Source organism: Rattus rattus, chromosome 11 (assembly GCF_011064425.1).
Source record: "Rattus rattus isolate New Zealand chromosome 11, Rrattus_CSIRO_v1, whole genome shotgun sequence".
Taxonomy (NCBI): Eukaryota; Metazoa; Chordata; class Mammalia; order Rodentia; family Muridae; genus Rattus; species Rattus rattus.
In genome coordinates this window covers 3,824,124-3,833,852 of record NC_046164.1, presented here as the reverse complement: position 1 = coordinate 3,833,852, position 9,729 = coordinate 3,824,124, and the positions used below count along the sequence as shown (strand labels likewise).

General features: G+C 43.7%; 1 pseudogene; it reads right to left on the bottom strand.

Annotated features, from left to right (window-relative positions):
- Nucleotides 1-323: 323 nt before the first annotated feature.
- Nucleotides 324-1,050, bottom strand: LOC116912720 (annotated as a pseudogene).
- Nucleotides 1,051-9,729: the final 8,679 nt, after the last annotated feature.

Below are 9,729 nucleotides of genomic sequence, written 5' to 3'. Positions count from 1 at the left end.
CTCCTGACTGTCCTGGAACTTGCTCCATAAACCAGGCTGACTTTGAACTCAGAGATCTGCCTGCCTCTGCCTCCTGGGTGCTGGGATTAAAGGTGTGCACCCCCACGGACCATCTAAGAGTTTCTTTTTAAAACACACTCTTACTATTGATTCTTTGAGAATTACATACGTGTATTATGTATTTTAATCATGTCAACTTCCTATCTCCCTTCAACTTCTCCCAAGAATCCTTCTTGCCATCTCCCCTGTCACCTTCATGTACAAGAGTGTCTTTTTTTTTTTTTAAAGCCAAAGGACATACTTTATTAGCTCCTGAACTCTATCTAGTTCTCCTCCTGTACAGTTTTGGTTCCACGTAGCCGTCCAGTCTGGAGGGCAGCAATGGCGCCCAGCAGGGGCATCTCTTTGGATAATGGAGGGTTTGCTAATGTGCTGGTGGTTGCCACCTCCAAAGGGATGCTCCACAAATTCATGGCTACACCCCGCACACGTGCCCAGCAGTTCCTCTCTGCCTTGTACTTGAGGTAGGCACGGCCAACCTTTAAGATAAGCTTGTCAATGCTGCCCCCACCGGCCACGACACCAACAACAGCTTTGTTGGCAGAAGAAATGACCTTCTTGGACCTGAAGGCAGCTTCACCCGGGTCTTCTTGGTCTCTAGATTGTGGGAGATGACTGTGGTGTAGTTCCGGCAGGATCATGCCGCTTGCCCCTGTCCCCAGGCTCCTCCTCCAGACAACACAGGATAGTACCCTCAGGCATGGTGCGCACAGGTAAAACATTGCCGATATTCAGCTGGGCTTTCTTACCGCAGTACACAAACTGTCCAGCGTGGATTCCCTCTGCTGCGATGAACAGCTCCGTCCATCCACTTCTTGAATCGGTAGGGATCACGAAGACCACTTTCACGAGGGGGAACGTCATGGCCAGGGTCATGAATGATGCCTTTTACGATGCCTTTAATGTAGCCGTGTTGCCTTTACCGTGTTTCACGTGCGCTCAAAACACAGAACCAGCGCCTTTCCTATGCCCTCGGATCACACGGCCCATGGCGGCGAGTCTGCGGGCAAGCAAGGCTGGAAGACACAAGAGTGTCTTTTAATGAAAGAAACAACGGAAGTATATTTCCATTCCTTTCTATTCACTTTGCATGTATTCCCAAATGGGTGTGGAGAAAAGACAGGCAACTAGGAATGTGCGTATGTTTGAGTATGGAGGTACGACATAGTGTGTTTAAATACTGTGTCCCATGATGCATCTTTAATCTCCTGAAAGTAGGTTGGTCTACCTATGCACATGCTAAGCACATTTGCATATATGTGATCTATGCCTGTCAGTGGGTTCCAGATCTTTGGGGTAAGGGTCACTGCAAAACAAAAATGCAATGAAAAATAAATGTAGTAGCTGAAGTGATGCCTCCATCGGTTAAGCGCTTGACACACAAGCACGAGGACCTGAGTCCTAAGTGATGGACTGATCACCTATGTGATCCAGGCCTGCCGTCCCGGTGCTAAGAAGGCAGAGACAGGAGGGTATCTGGGGCTTGCTGACCAGCTACTCTGGCCTGACCATTGAGCTCTGGGTTAATTAAGACCCTGTATCAAAAAGTAAGGTCCCGGGGAGTGACTTAGGGATATGGATCTGACGTTGATTTTTGGCCTCCATGTACATGCACATACACAATCATGCATGCACACATGTAGCACACAAATACAGCAGATACTTTTGACCTGCTCTAAGTTTGCCTTTCGCGTGCTATGAATGAAGCTCATAGAGACAACTACAGCACAATGTATTTGGACTTAAGGTGTTTCAGAGACGGACGTCAAGCAATCGCGTACCAGCAGACCAAGTGAACTCTGTCCATTCTATGTGGTCTCATCCATTCTCCCCTCAACTTCCCCAGAGAGACTTCAGCTCGTTTGACTTTCATGGACCATGGCTCTTTATTTTTGTTTCCGTCTCTGGAAAATCGTTGTAAACACGGCGACCAGTGACTGATTAAACACACACCAGCCAGGAGGAAAACAAGCAAGGAGGTTCAGCAATAAAAATGGAGTCTGGTGACAAACTTGAAATGTACAGCCATGGGGACACAGACACGATTCCCGTGGGAGGAGTATTTCTGCTGCAAAGGAGTGGAGAGTGGCAAGGTGCACACTCTAGGGAGAGAAGTAGGCTCTTGCTGAGTTGATTGGGTGTGGGGAAATGTTGGAGATTGGTTCTAATGCTTTCATTCAATCTGGAACTTGCGTGTCCTAATGCTAAAGGTCCCTGTACCCAGTTGGTTTTCAATTGATGAATAAAGATGCCAATGGCCAATGGCACAGATGGGACCCTTAGAATTGCGTAAGCAGGAACAAGGGAGAATCGCTGTGACTCAGGGTCAAAAGAATGGGACTCAGGAGAGTCAGGAAATAAAGCCAACCAGCCCTATGAGACTTCGAGTAAGTGGCCACTGGCCACTTCTCCAATTGGGCCTGGGGTAGCAGGGCAAGGTGTAGGAGTGCCCAGCCTTTGAGGTAGCCAAGGCGCTTTAAAAATTAAGCTAGTGTGTGAATGTATGCGTGGTGTGTGCGTGTGTATGTGTGTGTTTGCTGTGTGTGTATATGTGTGTGTGGTGTGTGTGTATGAGTGTGTGTATGTATGTGTGTATGTGTGTGTTTGCTGTGTGTGTATATGTGTGTGTGGTGTGTGTGTATGTGTGTGTATGTATGTGTGTATGTGTGTGTTTGCTGTGTGTGTGTGTGTGTGGTGTGTGTGTGTGTGTGTGTGTGTGTGTGTGTGTGTGTGTGTGTGTGTGTTTGCTGTGTGTGTGTGTGTGTGGTGTGTGTCTATGTATGTGTGGTGTGTGTGTGTGTGTGTGTGTGTGTGTGTGTGTGGTGTGTGTGTGTGTGTGTGGTGGTTGTGTGTGTGTGTGTGTGTGTGTGTGTGTGTGTGTGTGTGTGTGTGTGTGGTGTGTGTGTGTGTGTGGTATGGGGGTGTGTGTGTGTGTGTGTGTGTGTGTGTGTGTGGTGTGTGTGTGTGTGTGTGTGTGGTGTGTGTGTGTGTGTGTGTGTGTGTGTGTGTGTGTGGTGTGGGGTGTGTGTGTGTGTGTGTGTGTGGTGTGGGGTGTGTGTGTGTGTGTGTGTGGTGTGTGTGTGTGTGTATGTGTATGTGTGTGTGTGTGTGTGTGTGTGTGTGTGTGTGTGTGTGTGTGTGTGTGTGTGTGTGTGTGTGTGTGTGTCTTTCATTTGAGGATTCAAAGGTAGCTCCTGGGTGGGTGTGCGGGTGCAATCTGCCAGGAGCACGAAGTGGTGTAGCAAAACCTCCGTGCTACAGGGAAAGGCAACAGAGCTGGAAACCATGAGGGGCCAGAACTGGAATGAGCACACTCCCATAACACGTAGGACTCTGTTTGGATATTGAATACTGTGCTACTATTTTTCCAAGGCTAGTCTTGGCCTTGCCGTGTAACCTGAGCTAACCTCACACTTGTGATTCTACCTTGGCGTCCCAAATGCCGGGACTTCATGTGCCATCCCACCTGACTGGTATTAAATACTTAAGGTTAAAATGCCAACCATCCCTCACTACATCACCTGCACGATGCCAAAAATCTGTGGATGTCCAGGTGCCCTAAAGGAAGCATGTGGTACTTGCATGAAACCTGTAGACACTCTGAGGGACGGAGTCTTTTAAGCTCAGACTCCATTTTAGAGAACCTGTCCTAAGTTTGAATTCAGGTAAACCAACAGGCCGGTACCTAGCATTAGTTTCCAAGTTGCCCCCCAACAAAATCTGAGTCTAGCTCCAGCCTCTAGGCTCACCCCCAACAAGATCAGCGTCTCCAGGTTATTCCCCCAACAAACCTGTACCCCCAAGTTACAAGCCCACCTCCTGCCTAATAACCACCAAGGCACAGGGAAACAGAAATCAAGCTAAGTTTATAATATGACTCCCAGCACAGCCAATTATGTTAAAGGCCATATAGTAACTTACATATCAGATGCTTCCACACTCTCCCCACCCCCTGCTGCTTACTATAAAGCCTTGCCCCATAGATATTCGCCGCCCCCACCAAAATGGCTTGTGTAACAGCAGTGTGCTGGGGGGCAGAGGGGAAGGGGCTAGCTTGAATAAAAAGGCCCTATTGTAATTTACATCAGATCAGCTCCTGTCTGTTTTTTGGGGGATCAAACACTTCCTTGGCACTACAATCCTCCTGCGGACTTTACACCATCTCTCAATTATTTATAATACTCAGTGCAATGTGAGCATTATATACATGGTTTCTGTTCTGCATTGTTTTCTATAAACTGAATGCTAGGAGCCTTCAGCGATGAACAACTGTGTTACTCATACATCACAATCCTATCTCAAAGCCTTCAACGGATAAGGACATACATAGACGTCTCCATCGTGCTAATTAGGAGTGCCTGCATAAAAAGACTGTTTCTAAAAACGTTGGGTCGCACTGCTAGTGATTTTACCAATTCTGTGGACATTAAGAGGAAAGCGTCAAAGACCTATCTGGTTATTAGAATGGGAAATCCAGAAATAGACCTAGCTCTTACATTTACTTGTTTGCTGCCAAGTAATGGATTAGGTCTTATTTGGAGTCTCCAACATAGCTAGATCATCCCCAAGGCTCAATGTTTGCAGTTGTCCCAAAATTATTAAGCCTCATGTCTGAAAACTGCTCATGGGAGCAGGTGCTGTCTTTGTGGCTGTTGCACCCTTTATTATTTCCGTTGTGTTTTGTTTTTTGTTTTGTTTTTGAGACAGGATCTTATAATGTGGGCTGGCGGGGAACTCATGATGAAAACACAATGGCCTTGAACCTGAGATAATCCCCCTGCCTCAGCCTCCTGAGTACCAGAATTATAGGTGTGCAACACCATGTTCGGCTTGCACTTTCATTTTGGAAGTGAGTTTTCTTGGTTGCCAGGTGCAGGTCAGATTGCTGAACCAATTAGAGATGAAATATTTTCAAACACTATCATTTAATACATTATAAAATCTAATCAGTAGTAGCATTATACATGCTTTTATATTATTTTATATTAAATATATTTTAAGATGGTAATTTTCAATGTTTTTAATGGAATGGTTTTTAATGAACACCTTCTTCCCTCCCTTTCCTCCCTCAAACCCTTCCCATGACCCCCACGACTCTCAAAGTGATAGCTTCTTTTCCTTTATATTATTACATATGTATATATGTGTATAAATAATGTTTAACTATGTATCAACACAACCTGCTGAGTTCATGCTTACTGTTTGTGTGCACTTGGTTTCAGGGCTGACTACTCTACATTGGACAAACAAAAGGACTCATCTCTGTGAGAGGTTAATTCTCCTCCTATCAGAGGCATTAGTTGCCTGTAGTTCTTTATCTGGGACTAGGGCCCTATGAAATTCCCCTCTTCACAAGTTAACATGCCTAACAATGGTTCTGGTCTTGTGTGTGTGTGTGTGTGTGTGTGTGTGTGTGTGTGTGTGTATGTGTGTACACATATACATATATATACGTATACATATATATGTATATATATATAATTTTCCTTCATTTTAATTGTCAGTGTCCTATGATTCTCATACAAATAGCAGCACAGCAGAATTTCCTTGAGTTCTTACACCAAAGTTCATTTAAGCAATTTTTTATCACTAGACATTCATATTCTCCTTTCCACATCCTATAAATCATAAACCAAGTCCTATTACTTTACTGGTGTTTTTACACAAATAGACTCCTATCATTGTTAGATTATCAGAAGAGAGCCTAACAGTGACGGCACGTGCCTTTTGTCCCAGCACTCGGGAGGCAGAGGCAGGCAGATCTCAGAGTTCAAGGCTAGTCTGGTCTACAGAGTGAGTTCCAGGACAGCCAAGGCTACTCAGAGAAACTGTGTCTTGAAAATCCAAAAATAAACAAAACAGAATGAAGCAAAACAAGATTAAAAGAGAACATGGTATATACCTTTCTATATGTGTTGTCTAATAACATTACAAATAGTTTGTACAATATATATGTCAAGAGCAAATAAAACGATTCCAATGTCATTCCATCACTGGCCACTTTAATTTTAATGCATCTATAATATGTTAATATAGTAAAATTATTATTTAATAATATATCTTTAATTTTACTGAAACAGTATTTTTAATTTTTAATATTATATGATTAACTTTTGTTAATTGATCCCATCACATCATCTGTTCATTTTATTGGAGCAAATTGATTAACCTTACCATTCATATATGAACTCTTTCATGACATAGATGTTTCTGATAACACTTGGGCTAACATTTCCCAATTAATTGCTTTAATTCAAATATTTAGTTGTTCCCTTATATTTTGTAAGCCACTTTAAGATCGCATTCTCGGATGTGAGTGTTTTTTAATGCTTGGTTTGTCAAATGTTGAAATACTACGTTCAGCTGGCTTGCAAGGTGCAGCAGTCTCTCCCGGTAATGAGTCAGTCCCTCCTGCCTCACACGTCACAGCGTTCTTCTCAGTACTGAGCTGCCCTGAACCAAAACTTAAATCAAAATTCTTTCACTGTGAATCTCGGTTCAAGTTCATGTGCAGAACCACCGCCCGTGTTCTCCATTTCTGTAGCTCCAGAAAGCCGTGGCTGTCTTTTTGAAATGTTCTTCACCCGACACCCTACAGTAGTTTATTTTGACTGGAGTCTTCCTGTACTTCTCTTTTGAAGATATTATGCTTTATTTTCAGTCACTTGAGTTCCTTCATGTGTTTATTTGTCTCTTAGTATCTGAGATTGTTCCCACACTAATACTTAGATTTCTGAAATAGGCTACAGATGATACTAAAAGAATAGGAACTTCTCTGGATTACCAATATCAGCTGTCAAACACTTTTAGTAGGGAAGTGGGAGGATGTGGGAAGGAGAGACAGAGAGAGAGAGGGGGGGGGGAGTCAGAGAGAGAGAGAGAGAAAGAAAGAGAGAGGGAGAGAGAGAGTCAGAGAGAGAGAGAGTCAGAGAGAGGGAGAGAGAGTCAGAGAGGGAGAGAGTCAGAGAGAGGAGAGAGAGAATGAGAGAGAGAGAGAGAGAGAGAGAGAGAGAGAGAGAGAGAGAGAGCAGAGAGAGAGAGAGAGAGAGAGAGAGAGAGGGGGAGAGAGAGAGAGAGAGTCAGAGAGAGGGAGAGAGAATGAGAGAGAGAGGGAGAGAGTCAGAGAGAGGGAGAGAGAATGAGAGAGAGAGAATATAACTGTTGTAACTTTTTATGACATATACATGAGAACATAAATTGTACGTCTTATGGGGAAATGACTGTTTTCATTTCCAAAGTTCTTGCTGCCATTCTTAATAATAAAGTCCGTAATGAGTTCAGATCGATCCTAAACACTCTGTAATTAGAGGTATACATTTTGTATCATCTTCCCAGTCCTTGTATTCCTAAGTTCTGTGAACAGAAACGGACACAATTGGAGTTATGCTGCCCAGAGCAACAAAGAGAGCCTTCGGCTATGTAAGGGCGAGCCTAGCCCTGTTCGTTTTGACTTTCCTATGTCACTGAAATACCTACGCTTGCCGTCTCTCTGTTGCCACAATAATCAGCAGCAGAGTTCCTGCATACAGAAAATGGAACGGGGGGATGAGGGGGCACCCATGAAGAACATAAGGACTCTGAAAGAAAGCCCTCTGGCTGGGCGCAGCTCAGGCTGTAAGCAGGAGCTGTTGTTTTGACTCTCAGGCGGCAGTAGTGTGAGGAAAACTGGAGTTGGGAAATGGGAAAGTACTGGAAGGCTATGCATAGCTGTGCTTGGGCGTCATAATGATCTTGGTCTCATGATCTCTCATGTTCACTCAGTGTGGTCAGTCACTCTGGAGGACAGTGATTATTTTCATTTTAAACTTTACCACCATCAACAAACAAGCTTGAAGGTCAGAACTCCCACTTTACTGACAAACGAGATCGTTTTCTTGTTATAGCAGTGGAACCAATAGGAATCGTGCAAAGTTATTAATTATCACAACTAATTTTGTGTTTAATATGAATTCTAAAGATTTTTTTCAAAGCAGAATCTGTCAAAAATATATCGAGAGTTTCAATAACACACAATTTCTTCCTAAATAGTCCGTAGAAACTGAGCAGTTTTGAAAATACCTCATTTGCCAGAACTTGGAAAGATAGAGCAAGAGGATCATGAGTTTGTACCTAAACTAGACTATTTAGTGAGCCCTTGTCTCAAAATCAAACCAAAACAAAAGATCTATTGTAATATAAATACACAAAATTTTAATACTCAGATCTCTAATTCATCTAAAAATATATACTTTATACTTTTATATGTGTATGTTCTTCCATTTAAAAATCACAAAAACTTTAAATTTTATGCATTAAGAGATCCTGTCTCAAAAATAAAATAAATTTTATGCCTTAAACTACTAAATTTTTTCAAGTATAAAATGAATCATGCCCTTCATCATTTAGATATAGTTTTGTGTGTGTGTGTGTGTGTGTGTGTGTGTGTGTGTGTGTGTGTATGTGTGTGTGTGTGTTTCCCAAAACGTCAAACACTGAAATTTAATTCCTATTATGAGGGTGTTTCTTTTTTTTCTTTTCGAGACAGAGTTTCCTGTTATAATCCTGGTTGTCCTAGAACTCACTCTGCAGACCAAGCTGTCCTTGAACTCACAGAGAGTAGAGAGGAATGAGATCAGGTGAGTGCAGGGTGGTATGACCCTGGGGGCTCTCAGAGTCTGAACCACCAACCAAGAACACTGCTGACTGGACCTAGGCCTCCCCGTTCATATGTAGCAGATGTGTAGTTTGGTCTTCATGTGGGTCCCTAACAACTGGAGCGGGGGCTGTCCCTAAAGCTGCTGCCAGAGCTGGGCTACCTTTTCTGGCCTCAGTAGGAGATGAAGCGCCTAGCCTCACAGAGACCTGATGTGCCAGGGTGGGGGAAAACCCAGGGGGTCCCCACCCACTCAGAGAAAAAGGGAAAGGGGTGGGGGAAAGCTTGAGGGAGGGGTTGACTGGGAGGGGAGCAATGATGGGCTGTAGAGTGAATACATAAAAAATAATGAAATTAAATTTAAGAGAGAGAGATGGGAGAGAGAGAGAGAGAGAGAGAGAGAGAGAGAGAGAGAGAGAGTAGAAACAGTCCAACAGTGGTTTCTGGAGGTGACAGGTTTACTTTCCCTCATCTGTATTCAAAGACCTGAGAGAAGAGCTCTTGGGAGGAGAGGTTCATCTGGCTCAAGTATTAAAGGGTTCCATGTGTGGGCATCTGGACTGAACCTTACTGTGGCAGAAGAGCTTCTTCGTCTTGTGTTGGACCCACAGAAAGCGGGAGGGAGATGCCAGAGACAAGAAGCTCCGAAAAGGGGTTGGGGATTTAGCTCAGTGGTAGAGTGCTTGCCTAGCAAGCGCAAACCCTGGGTTCAGTTTTAAGCTCCAAAAAAAAAAAAAAAAAAAAAAAAAAAAAAAAAGAAGAAGAAGCTCTGAGTGCTGTGTTCTCCAGCGATCCACATCCAAAAGTTCTCGCGCTCTCTCCCAACAGCTCCATTATCTGGGACCAATCATTCACAGTGATTGTGGGGAGGAGGGCATGTCTCATACAATCCATATCAAGAGGTAAGAATTGTGTGAAGTCTGCATCCTGTGAGCCCACAGTTGGATCCTGTCTCTTACCACCCATGCCTTGGTATTCTGTCAACAAGAGTGCCATCAAAATGCGAACTCTAAGCCCTCCACTTCCAGAATCATGAG